This window comes from Somniosus microcephalus, chromosome 8 (genome assembly GCF_052327205.1).
Source record: "Somniosus microcephalus isolate GS21.2 chromosome 8, FLI_Smic_1.0, whole genome shotgun sequence".
Taxonomy (NCBI): domain Eukaryota; kingdom Metazoa; phylum Chordata; class Chondrichthyes; order Squaliformes; family Somniosidae; genus Somniosus; species Somniosus microcephalus.
Window position 1 is genome coordinate 87,020,024 of NC_140994.1, and position 13,201 is coordinate 87,033,224.

Genomic DNA, 13,201 nt, shown 5'->3' on the forward strand with positions numbered 1-13,201 from the left:
CCTACTGCATACCTAAACATAACGTGACATTTCAGAAGCACAGATTTTTCACATGTGTACAGAAAACAGGAGAGACTATTGATCAGTATGTGACTGAACTGAGAAACCGAAGCAAAACATGTGAATTTGGGGGACTGACAGACTCGCTGATAAAAGACAGACTGGTGTGTGGTATTCCAGATAATGGTCTGAGGGAAAGACTGCTAAGAGAGCAAAATCTCGACCTGGGAAAAGCCATAGCACTGTGTAGGGCTACAGAGACTGTGAAGTCGCAGGCAAAGGAGCTGTTCAGTGACAGTAGCTGCAACATGGATGCAGTGAGAAAGAACGGATACAAACCGTTTAACAAAAAGAGCGCCAATGTGAAAAAAGAGGCATGGCCAGCTAACAAAAATGAAAGGGGCAATCGAAAGTCATGTAGTCGATGCGGTACACAGCATCCACCAAAAAAGTGTCCAGCATATGGTAAAACATGCAATAGTTGCAACAAAAACAACCATTATGCCCGTTGCTGTAAGAACCAAGCGCAACAAAGCAAGGTCCATGCAGTAGATGAAAGCGAGATAGAGGAGTTCTATGTGGATGTTGTGTCTGAAAACAAAAAACAAAAAAGAGACTGGATGTTGACACTAAAAGTGAATGTCATACACATTCCATTTAAATTGGATACTGGAGCACAAGTTAATGTGATATCAGAGACTGATTTTAAGAAAATTAGACCCAGACCAAAGATACATGGAATAAAAGTGAAAGTGACAGGATACTCAGGTACTGATATACCAGTGAAAGGAAGATGCATTGTCAAAGTAACATACAAGGACAGAGAGCACACACTAGCATTAATCGTGGTGCCAAAGGATATGCAGGCCATACTAGGTTTAAAAGCCTGTGAGAGACTGAACCTGGTAAAGAGAGTCCTCGTTGTGGAAAGCGAAGGAGAGACAGTCTATGATGAACTCATGAAAGAGTACAACGACCCATTTCAGGGTCTAGGCTGCCTTCCAGGAGAACACACGATCAGTGTAGATAAAAGTATGCCAACGGTCATACATCCATGCAGAAAAGTTTTTTTGCTCTTCAAAAGCAACTGAAGGCAGAGTTGGACAGGATGGAAAGCCTGAACGTGATTCAGAAGATAGATGAGCCAACTGAGTGGGTGAGTTCCCTCATCGTTGTGGACAAAAAGAAAGGAAAGCTCAGAATTTGGCTGGATCCAAGAGATCTAAACAGGGCAATAAAGAGAGAGCACTTCAAGCTTCCTACACGTGAGGAAATCATGTCACAGTTTGCAAATGCAAAGTATTACAGCAAGTTAGATGCATCATCAGGATTTTGGCAGATGAAATTGGATGAGGCAAGTTCAAGGCTGTGCACGTTCAACAGTCCATTTGGCAGATACAGATTCCTAAGGTTACCATTTGGCATTGCCTCAGCTCCTGAAGTGTATCACAAAACTATCCATATGATCTATGAGCACCTGGAGGGAGTTGATACATCAATGGATGACATCATAGTATGGGGAACCACGAGAACTGAGCATGACGAGAGACTGAAAAAAGTGCTGGAAGCAACAAGGAAAACAAACCTGAAGCTGAATAGAGAGAAATGCCAGCTCGGGGTGACAGAACTGACATTCGTGGGAGATATCCTTAGCAGTGAGGGCATCAGACCAGATCCCAGAAAGGTGCCCGCCATTGAGAATATGCCAAAGCCACAATGCAAAAAGGACGTGCAGAGGTTTAATGGAATGATCAACTACATGGGTAAATTCATATCCAACCTCTCAGCAAAGATGGCGCCACTGAGACGACTAACTGAAAAGAACATAGAATGGGAATGGAATCATGAGCATGAGAAGTCATGGAGCGATCTAAAGAAACTGCTCACAGAGGAACCAGTTCTGAGGTTTTATGACCCAGCAAGACCCATCAAGGTAGCATCAGATGCATCATAGAGTGGGCTCGGTGCCGTTCTTCTGCAAAAATATGACTACTGGCAACCTATTGCATATGCATCGCGCTCAATGACAGACGCGGAGACGCGATATGCTCAAATAGAAAAGAAGCTGCTCAGCATCACATACGCCTGTGAAAGATTTCACCAGTTTGTGTCAGGACAAGCAATCAGTGTAGAGACTGACCATAAGCCCTTGATTGCATTGTTCCAAAAGCGACTAAATTGTTGTCCGCTTAGAATACAAAGAATGATGATCAGGCTGCAACGCTATACACTGAATGTTGCGTACACACCAGGTAAGCTGATGTATACAGCAGACACGTTGTCCAGAGCTGTTGACCCAAGTGAGCCCACAAACACCAAAATGGATGAAAAAGTGAACACCTACGTGGACATGATCACAAGTGCACTGCCCATAGCAGATGCAATAATGGAGCTCATAAAGACTGAGACAAACAAAGATGAAACAATGAGACAACTGAGGAAAAGCATCTTGGATGGATGGCCCAACAAAAGCAAGACTGCTCACCTGACATGGCAGAGTACTGGAACTGCAGGGTGGAACTATCAGTGGTCGAAGACATCATCTACAAAGGAAGTAAAATAGTTATCCCAAAGAGGCTGAGAAAAGAGATGCTAAAAAGGATCCATGGAGGACATCTGGGAATCGAAAAGTGTAAGAAAAGAGCACGAGAGGTGATGTACTGGCCACAAATCAACCAAGATGTGACAAATGGGGTGTCAAACTGCACAATATGCCTGAAATATCGAGCAAACAATCTGGGAGAACCACTAAAGCCACACCCAGCGCCAGACAGACCTTACCAGAAGGTAGGCGCTGACCTATTCGTATGTCAAGGGAAGGACTATCTTGTAGTCACAGACTATTACTCCCTGCATCCAGAGGTTTGTAGACTGTACACCACCACTGCAGATGCTGTGATAACATGTATGAAAGCCATATTCTCCAGACATGGCATGGCAAGCGAGGTCTTCACAGACAACGGACCCCAGTTTTACAATGCAAGTTTCCGACACTTTGCCAAAGAGTGGGACTTTGTCCACACAACATCAAGTCCTCACTTTCCACAGTCCAATGGACTAGTGGAAAAATCAGTCCAGACAGTGAAAAGACTGATGTACAAGGCAAAAGACAGTGGAACTGACTTCTACCAGAGCATGCTTGTATACCGCACAACGCCGCTCGAGTGTGGTATGTCACCAGCCCAACTCCTTATGGGATGTCTGCTAAGGTCAAACCTACCCATCCCGGCGAACCTCCTGAAAACAAAAGAGGGGGAGAAAGTGAGGAAGTTCAAAGAACAACAGAAAGAAAAGCAAAAGTACTACTATGACAGAGGAACACAAAACCTACCTGAACTCCACACTGGTGACCAAGTAAGGTTCAAAGACAAAACAAACATATGGACTCAGAAGGGAACTGTCCTGAGTGAAGTCCAACCAAGATCATACACCATTCAGGCAGATGAGGGTGCTGTTCTGCGAAGAAATCGTATGGGATCTTCTCATGGGACCAGCCACAGCAGGTCAAAAGACTGATACTGTTGCACAACCTGATCACACAGCTGAGAACTCATCATCTGAGGCAACAACTCAGATTCAAGGACAATCAATCAGAAAATCCTCAAGACGTGTAAAGCCTCCTGAGAGACTCATTGAGCAAGTTTAAGGACTCTTGTTATAGAAGGAAGTAATGTTATCTTATTCTCTCTTCAAGTTCTAGTGTATTTTCATATTTCATGTGAACACACAAAACAAGGTTAACTAACTTTGATAATGACAATGATAATGTAAGTTCATTAAGTGTTACAGTTAAAATGCAGAGTAATTCAAAGAAAACATGTTGTTAGATAAAAGTAAAATACTTTTGTTTTAAGAAAGGGAGATGTAATGATATCAGCAAATAGTGATGGTATTTGCCTGTTTGATTATGATGCCTTACCAGCATATTTGCCTGTTTGATTATTTATGCCTTACCAGCAGAGGGCATGTGAGAGAGGCAGAGTTTAGTTTTAGTTTCATTTTAGATGGATCGCCAACATGGTGTCTCCTGTAATGCTGTTAACTTAGATGAACAAACATTAGATTAAAAGACATTCTCTTTCATGAATGTGTCATCATTGAACCCACATAGAAATCAATACATAGGGGTCCGGGTGCGTAGTGGTCGGTGTGTACAGGGGATGGGGCAACATGGTGGCATAGTGGTTAGCACTGTTGCCTCACAGCGCCAGGGACCCGGGTTCAAATCTGGCCTCGGGTGACTGTCTGTGTGGAGTTTGCACATTCTCCCCGTGTTTGCATGGGTTTTCTCCGGGTGCTCCGGTTTCCTCCCACAGTCCAAAGATGTGTGGGTTAGGTTGATTGGCCATGATAAAAATTTGACCCTTAGTGTTAGGGGGGATTAAATACGTGGGGTTACGGGGTTACGGGGAGAGGGCTTGGGTGGGATGGCTGTCGGTGTAGGGACCGGGTGCTAGGGTTTGGATGATCAGCCATGATCTCGTTGAATGGAGGAGCAGGCTCGAAGGGCCGAATGGCCTACTCCTGCTCCTAACTTCTATGTTTCTATGTTTCTATGTTTTGGGGTCGAGGAGTGTAGGAGTCGGGGTGTATAGGGGTCGGGGAGTGTAGGGGTCGGTGTGTAGGGGTCGGGGTGGGTAGGGGTCGGGGTGTGTAGAGGTTGGGGTGTTTGGGGTCGGAGTGTGTAGGGGTTGGAGTGGAGGGGTCGGCGTGTGTAGTTGTCGGGACGTGTAGGGGTCGGGGTGTGTAGGGGTCGGGGTGGGTAGGGGTCGGGTTGTGTAGGGGTCGGGGTGTTTTGGGGTCGGTGTGTGTAGAGGTCGGAGTGTGTAGGGGTCTCGGTGTGTAGGGGTTGGGGTGTGTAAGGGTCGGTGTGTGTAGGGGTCTGGGTGTGTAGGGGTCGGTGTGTGTAGGGGTCGGTGTGTGTAGGGCTCAGAGTGTGTAGGGGTCAGTGTGTGTAGGGCTCGGGGTGTGTAGGGGTCGGTGTGTGTAAGGGTCGGTGTGGGTAGAGGTCGGAGTGTAGGGGTCAGGGTGTGTAGTGGTCATGGTGTGTAGGGGTCAGTGTGTGTAAGGGTCGTCGTGTGTAGGGGCCGTTGTGTGTAGGTGTCGGTGAGTGTAGGCGCCGGGATGTGTAGTGGTCGGGGTATGTAGAGGTCGGGGTGTGTAGGGGTTGGAATGTGCAGGGGTCGGTGTGGAGGGGTCGGGGTCTGAAGGGGTCGAGACATGTAGGGGTCGGAGTGTTTAGGGGTCTGGGAGTGTAGGGGTCCGGGTGCGTAGCGGTCGGGGTGTGCAGGGGACGGGGTGTTTTGGGTTCGATGAGTTTAGGAGTCGGGGTGTATAGGGGTCGGGGAGTGTAGGGGTCGGTGTGTAGGTGTCGGGGTGGGTAGGGGTCGGGGTGTGTAGAGGTTGGGGTGTTTGGGGTCGGAGTGTGTAGGGACCGGAGTGGAGTGGTCGGGGTGAGTAGTTGTCGGGACGTGTAGGGTTCGGGGTGTGTAGGGGTCGGGGTGGGTAGGGGTCGGGTTGTGTAGGGGCCGCGGTGTTTTGGGGTCGGTGTGTGCAGGGGTCGGAGTGTGTAGGGGTCGGGGAGTGTAAGGGTCGGGGTGTTTAGAGGTCGGAGTGTAGGGGTCGGGCTGTGTAGAGGTCATGGTGTGTAGGGGTTGAGGTGTGTAGGGGTCGGGGTGTGTAGGGGTCGGGGTGTGTAGGGGTCAGGGTGTGTAGGGGTCAGGGTGTGTAGGGGTTGGGTTTTTTAGGGGTCGGAGTGTGTAGGGGTCGGGGTGTGTTGGGGATGGGTTCTGTAGAGGTCGGGGTGTGTAGGGGTCGGGGTGTCTAGGGGTCGGGGAGTGTGTAGGGGTTGGGGTATGCAGGGGTAGGGCTGTGTAGTGGTCGGGTGTGTAGGGGTCGGAAAGTGTAGGGGTCGGTGTGGAAAGGTCGGGGTCTGAAGGGGTCGGGACATGTAGGGGTTGGGGTGTTTAGGGGTCTGGGAGTGTAGGGGTCCTGGTGCGTAGCGGTCGGGGTGTGCAGGGGACGGGGTGTTTTGGGGTCGATGAGTGTAGGAGTCGGGGTGAAAAGGGGTCGGGGAGTGTAGGGGTCGGTGTGTAGGGGTCGGGGTATGTAGGGGACGGAGTGTGTATGTTTCGGTGTGTTGTGTTGGAGTGTGTAGGGGTCAGGCTGTGTATGGGTCGGGCTGTTTAAGGGTCGGTGTGGGTTGGGGTTGCGGTCGGGGTGTGTTGTGGTTGGGGAGTGTAGGTGTCTTGGTGTGTAGGGGTCAGGGTGTGCAGGGGACTGATTGTGTAGGGGTCGGTGAGTGTATTGTTTCAGAGCGTGTTGGGCTCGGAGTGCGTACGGATCGGTGTGTGTACGGGTCGGAGTGTGTAGGGGTTGTTGTGTATGTACCTTTAAGGGAAGAACTGGTTTTAGACTGCAGTACCGGCAGTGACCACCCCTGTATAAAAGGCCCTAGCAGTCTTCTGTATTTCAGTCTGACGTGGCCCTCCTGTTCAGTAAAGTACCTGTTAAACTGTTCTCCCGAAGTCCGTGTATTATTGAGGCGCGGACTCTACAGTGGCGACGAGTAACTTCGAACTCACCTGCTGTGTGGCATCATCTCACGGGGATCTCGCCCTGAGAGGAGGGTTCTTGGAGGTCATAGACTGAACAATGGGCGTCGACCGCGGGCAACCGCCCAAAGAATTCATCGGTGTTCGAAGAATTGCGGGAGAGACTGTGGAGAGCTGTGCTTGGATCCCCAGTTAAGGTGTTCCAGCAAATCGTGCTGGTAGCAGGTAGTGTGCTGACCCTTCCGGACTGCGGCGGGCTCAAGCTCGATCGAGCAGCTCTACAAAACGGGCCGCGCAGCGTCGCCGGGAAAGAAAACAAGAGAGAGAGAGGGTGGAGCGCACAGGGCACGGTCAGTGCTCAAGAACCGGGCAGCGGAGAGAAAATAAACGGGGGGGAAGGAAAGCAAGACACGCCGAAGCCGCGGGTCGCCGCCATTACCCCGTAGAATGCTAGGAGCAGCGGGGCAGCAAGGGGAAGAAGGAAAAGCGCGGGAGGTGCCATTTTATCCCGTTGGGGAAGAAGCAAAAGCGCGGGAGGCGCCATTTTATTCCATTGGAGAAGAAGATAAAGCGCGGGAGGCACCATTTTAAATCACCCAAGATGCGAAAAAGTGGCAGTATCACTGCTTTCGACAACGAGGTAGAAGACTGGACCACGTATGTGGAAAGAATTGAAGTGTACTGCAAGGCAAATGAGGTGGCCGATGGAAAGAGGGCGTCGGTATTATTGAATTTGATGGGCACGAGTACGTACGGCCTATTAAGGAATTTAATTACCCCAGCTAAACCAATGGAGAAAAGTTTTGAGGAGATTGTTAATACCTTACAGGAACATCTAAACACTACACCGCTGCTGGTAGCAGAAAGATTCAAGTTCCATAAAAGAAACCAGCACAAAGATGAGAGCAATGCTGACTATCTTACGGAACTACGCAAGTTATCAAAGCACTGCCAGTTCGGAGCAGGACTGGCAGACACCTTGCGGGATAAGTTTGTCTGCGGGCTCCAGAGTGAAGGAACCCAGAAACGACTACTTTCAAAAAAGGACCTGACGCTAGAACAGGCTTTCAGCGTGGCAGTATCCTACGAAGCAGCAGCACGGGGAGCTGCAGAAATACAACAGAAACCACAAGAATACAGCGCTAACGAAATGACGTATGGAGCAGAAAAGTGCTATCGCTGCGGCAGAACAACCCATGAGCAGAAGGACTGCTGGTTTAAGGACAAAGTATGCAGGCAATGTGGAAAAATGGGACATATAGCAAGAGTCTGCAGGTCGGGAAAGAAAACCAACACGACAAGAACTACTAAGGAACAGTACAGGAAAGTAAAGAAACTGACAGACAGTAGTTTGGAAGATCAGGAGAGTGATAAGGACTCCGGGAGCAGGAGACTAAGTTGTCTAAAGTTACACAACATGATCGCAAAGGAAGATCACCGAACCATTTGGGTCACCCTCATGATAGCAGAGTCCCCAGTAAAGATGGAATTGGACACAGGATCAGCCCTAACTGTTATGAATCGACGAGACTATGAGCGGCTATTCTCACACATACCCTTAAAGGACACGTCCATTGTATTGAAGACATACACGGGGCAAAAGGTCTACCCCAGAGGAAAAATAAGGGTGCCAGTTAAATATAACAGCAAGAAAACACAGAAACAATATATGTATATACTACGAGATGGAGGACCACCATTATTGGGACGTGAATGGATCCGAAAAATACAATTGGATTGGCATTCCATTCTGACGCTAACTGTGACTGACAAAAAGGATGATGACGTCGCACCTGGACGTCTGTCACAAATTCTATCTGACGCGGAAGAGGTGTTCCAACAAGGACTTGGGACTCTAAAAGGAGTAAAGGCAACCATAAAGATTGAGGATAACGCAAGCCCAAATTTTTTCAAGGCCAGACCGGTGCCATACGCGATCCGCCCAGCTGTTGAAGCTGAACTGGAGAGTCTGGAGCGTTCGGGTGTGCTGTCCAAGGTGGACTGGAGCGAGTGGGCCACACCCATCGTTCCTGTAATGAAGAAAGCATTGAGCAGCACGCCTGGGGAGCCAAAGAAGGTTAGCATCTGTGGGGACTTCAAGGTGTCTGTGAACCCAGTCCTGCACACAGTACAGTATCCACTTCCACGGATGGAAGATATTTTTGCCTCACTATCTGGAGGGAAACGTTTTACAAAGATTGATCTGGCCCAAGCGTATCTACAAATGGAGGTGGAAGAAGCATCTAGAAAATACCTCACGATAAACACTCACAAAGGCCTTTACCAGTACAATCGACTGGTATTCGGGGTAGCATCGGCCCCGGCTATTTGGCAGAGGGCAATGGAACAAGTCCTGCAAGGGATCCCGGGGACCCAGTGTTATTTGGACGACATCCTGGTTATGGGCGAAAATGACAATGAACACCTTGCCAACCTGGAGCAGGTGCTCATTAGATTACAGGAATATGGGCTACGAGCCAACCGCCCCAAATGTGAGCTCTTCAGGAAACAAATCTCGTATTGTGGCCACATGATTGATGAGGAAGGGTTGCATAAGTCGCCGGACAAGATTGAGGCTGTAGTCAAGGCTCCAGCACCGGAAAATGTGCCGCAACTGAGGTCGTTCCTCGGGTTGGTGAACTACTACCATAAGTTCTTGCCGAATTTATCTACAATTCTGCACCCACTGAACGCCCTGCTGCAAACTGGAGCGACATGGAAATGGAGTGATGAGTGTAAGCGTGCCTTTCAGGAATGTAAATGCCTAATCACTTCAAAAGAAGTATTGGCCCACTACAACCCAACACTACCGATTCGGTTGGCATGTGATGCGTCACCCTACGGCATTGGAGCGGTACTGTCACACAAATTCCGTGACGGTTCAGAGAGGCCAATAGCCTTTGCATCGCGCTCGCTATCCTCAGCAGAGCATAACTACGCCCAGATTGACAGGGAGGCCCTCAGCCTGGTGTGGGGGGTGAAGAAGTTCAATCACTATCTGCACGGGCAGAAATTCACCCTACTGACTGATAATCAGCCCCTGGTCTCCATTTTTAACCCAAAGAAGGGCATTCCAGTGATGACGGCGCAATGGCTGCAAAGATGGTCACTTTTTCTAGGGTCACATCAGTACGACATAGAGTACAAGGGTACGAAACAGCATGGAAACACTGATGGGCTGTCGCACCTACCGTTGCCTACGGTAGAAGAAACACCGGCAGTGGACCCTGTTGAGATATTCCATGCGACCATAGTCGAATGTTTGCCTGTTACAAACTCGAGTATAGAGAAGGAAACCCGAAATGACCCGACACTCTCTCGGGTCTACGATTTGACGGTGAAGGGATGGCCAGCACATGGCGACTCACTGTTGCCAGCATTCTCGCCAAGGACAGCTGTCAGTGTGCTGGGGAACATTGATGTGTGGATCCTGAGTGGTAATTCCACCCAAGTTGAGAGATAGAGTGCTCAATGAGCTTCACGAGGGTCATCTGGGAAGGGTAAAAATGAAGAGCCTAGCCAGGGCGTTTGTGTGGTGGTCGGGAATTGATAAAGAAATCGAGGATATGACCAAGAGATGCACAGGATGCCAGAAGGTCCAAAACGCTCCACCACAGGCCCCGCTACATCCATGGGAGTGGCCCTCAACTCCATGGCAACGGGTACACATTGATTTTGCTGGTCCATTTATGGACTCAATGTTTCTAATCGCTGTGGACGCCCATTCGAAATGACCAGAGGTCATTAAAATGTCCTCCACCACCACGAAAAAAACTATTGCAGTCCTAAGGACCATCTTCGCCAGGAATGGGTTGCCAGAACAGATTTGCTCCGACAATGGGCCACAGTTTGTGTCTGAGGATTTCCGGAGGTTCCTGAAGAATAATGGGGTGAAACATTACACATCTGCCCCATATCATCCAGCCACAAATGGATTGGCTAAGAGGTTTGTTCAGACCTTTAAAAAGGCCATAAAGGCAATGTATAATGACGACATACCACTACAACACAAGGTGGATAGTTTCTTGTTTGCTTACCGGAATGCGACACATGCAGTAACCAACCAAGCTCCAGCCGTACTGTTCTTCAACCGAAGGCTAAGATGTCGCCTGGATTTGCTCAAACCAAACATAAGACGAGATGTTGAGGATAAGCAATTCCAGCACATAAATGAGAAGCCAACCCGGAGCTTCAAGGTAGGGCAACCAGTCTTGGCCCGTGACTACCGAACAGAAAAATGGCAGCCAGGAACGATATGCACACAGCAGGGACCACTAATGTACACAGTGGACGTTGGAGAGAGCATTGTGAGGCGCCATGCTGACCAGATTCTAGAGTCACAGGAACAAGCCAAACCCGTGCCACGAGAAGGTGCACCTGGTAATCAACCTGAAGTACAGATTGCGTCTACCTCAGAAGCAGTGGTATTGGAAGCTGACGAACCAACCAGTGACCATAAACCAGAATCAGCTTCGCCGCAAGAACAGGATACTCGAGAAAGGCGCTATCCAGTCAGGATCAGGAAGCCTCCTCAAAGACTGAACATATAAATGATTATTTCAGTTGATGTATATAATATCCAGAAAGTTGTAATTAGTTATTATTTAGTTGTTAAATGAATGTTATATACTGTTTATCTAAAAGGGGAGGAATTGTTGTGTATGTACCTTTAAGGGAAGAACTGGTTTTAGACTGCAGTACCGGCAGTGACCACCCCTGTATAAAAGGCCCTAGCAGGCGTCTGTACTTCAGTCTGACGTTGCCCTCCTGTTCAGTAAAGTACCTGTTAAACTGTTCTCCCGAAGTCCGTGTATTATTAAGGTGTAGACTGTAAGATTCAAAATATTCAGCAATAATCACGCAAGAAAATAGGGTTCATAAGACAGTTTTATTGACCAAAAGAAGCTTGTACAGAAAAACCTTTGATAAAAGGGCATACAAAATGGCCACCGGACCTCGTGATCAGTTTCTGGGACCATTTGATTTCTGTTACTGCAAGCCAGACAGGCTTGTGGATTGAGGACAGTAAGCCTGCGAAAGCCAGTATCGGGAAAACGAAACTCAGGGAACTGAGCATACATATTTAATTGGATTCTAAGTACAGGACAGTCTTGGGTTACAGGATGAGGCCCATCAAGAAATGGGCGGACAATTGAATGAACACTTAAACCCATTTACTGTACAAAGGAAAACCGTTTAACAGCCATCAAGGGCAATCTCCAGACCGATCAATATACGAACCGAGTTACGGTGACAAAGTAAAAGACATTATCGGCCCAGGAAGGCCAGTTAAGCTATCACTGGCTCCCGTTACAAGACAAAGCGCCCCTGCAGAGATTTCTGCCCGCCAAAAATATTACAAAGACAGGACTATGATCTGGCGGGAGATAAGACTGTCCCAAAAGGGTATAACTATGGATTTGAAAGGTCCATCAGGACGCTACGCTTCACCTCGACGGCTACGCTTCACTTGTAGGACGATTCACTTCTTCGGTACAATTCGTAACTTCGGTGAGGAACGGAAGACGATGAGAAGACTTCGGCTTGGATGCCAGCTCAGCCAGGCAAGGCCCGGCCATGACGGAAAGACGACGAGGGTGGCCCGGGTACTTTTGTCGGGAGATCATCGACGACCCAGGCCGAAGGAGAAGACACCCTGTACTCCAGCTCTGTTTAAAACCAGAAGGGCAATTATTATGACTGTATAAGACTTCGTGGGACTAGCGTCCCGCCCCGTGGAAGACCATCGAGAGACCGACGACCAAGGTCGGAGAAGAAGACACTCAGGATCCAACACTCCAGTGTCTCAACATCACATCGGTGGCAGATTCTTCCATGTGCATCCAGTTCTTAAAGTCATGTCGGTAACAGATTCATCCATGACGAGCGCTCATCAAGGCTGTATCTGCTGCTCCATCGCGTAAGAAAAACAAACTGCGCCAGAAGTTTCCAAATCCACGTGACGACGGAAAGCTGTGCCAAAAAGGCTGCGAACCCCCTTTTCGTGAATCTGAAAGTGGTGAGCATGATCCCAAGTTCCTCAAGTCGAAACTTACTTTAGGTCTAGGGGAGGGGGTTAAGGGTAATCGTAATGTGTTTCCCCTTTTACGATGTGCCGTGTGTTCCCCATTTCCATAGAGTTAAGTTTATAGATACGTGCATACTTGTAGTTACTTTAATCTGTGCTTATGACATGTATTTTATAATGCTGCAAACTGTTTAATAATAAAAGCATCCATTTTGTGCTATTCAACCTGGTCTATTGAGTTTTTCTCTGCACTACAGTTCCCTGCACCTAAGTCCAAGGTCTAGAACCGTAGGGAAGAGTGGGTCGAACCACTCAAGGGTAATTATTGCACAAAGCCTGGTAGGAGACCAGAACGAGCAAGAGAAACCCCCTACAGCACTTTACAGGGGTCAGGCTGTGTAGGGGTCGGGATGTGTAGGGGTCAGAGTGTTTATGGTTCGGGGTGTGTTGTGTCGGAGTGTTTCGGAGTTGGACTGTGCACTGGGGGGTTGTTCAGGGAATGGTGCATCCCTGGAGGAGTGACATCCTCTTCCTCCAATGGCCAGGAAACTTTTCAGGCATCTACTTAGGAGACGGTGCGAGCAAATGTCAGAGCATGTCAATGCTAAAGGGCAATGTG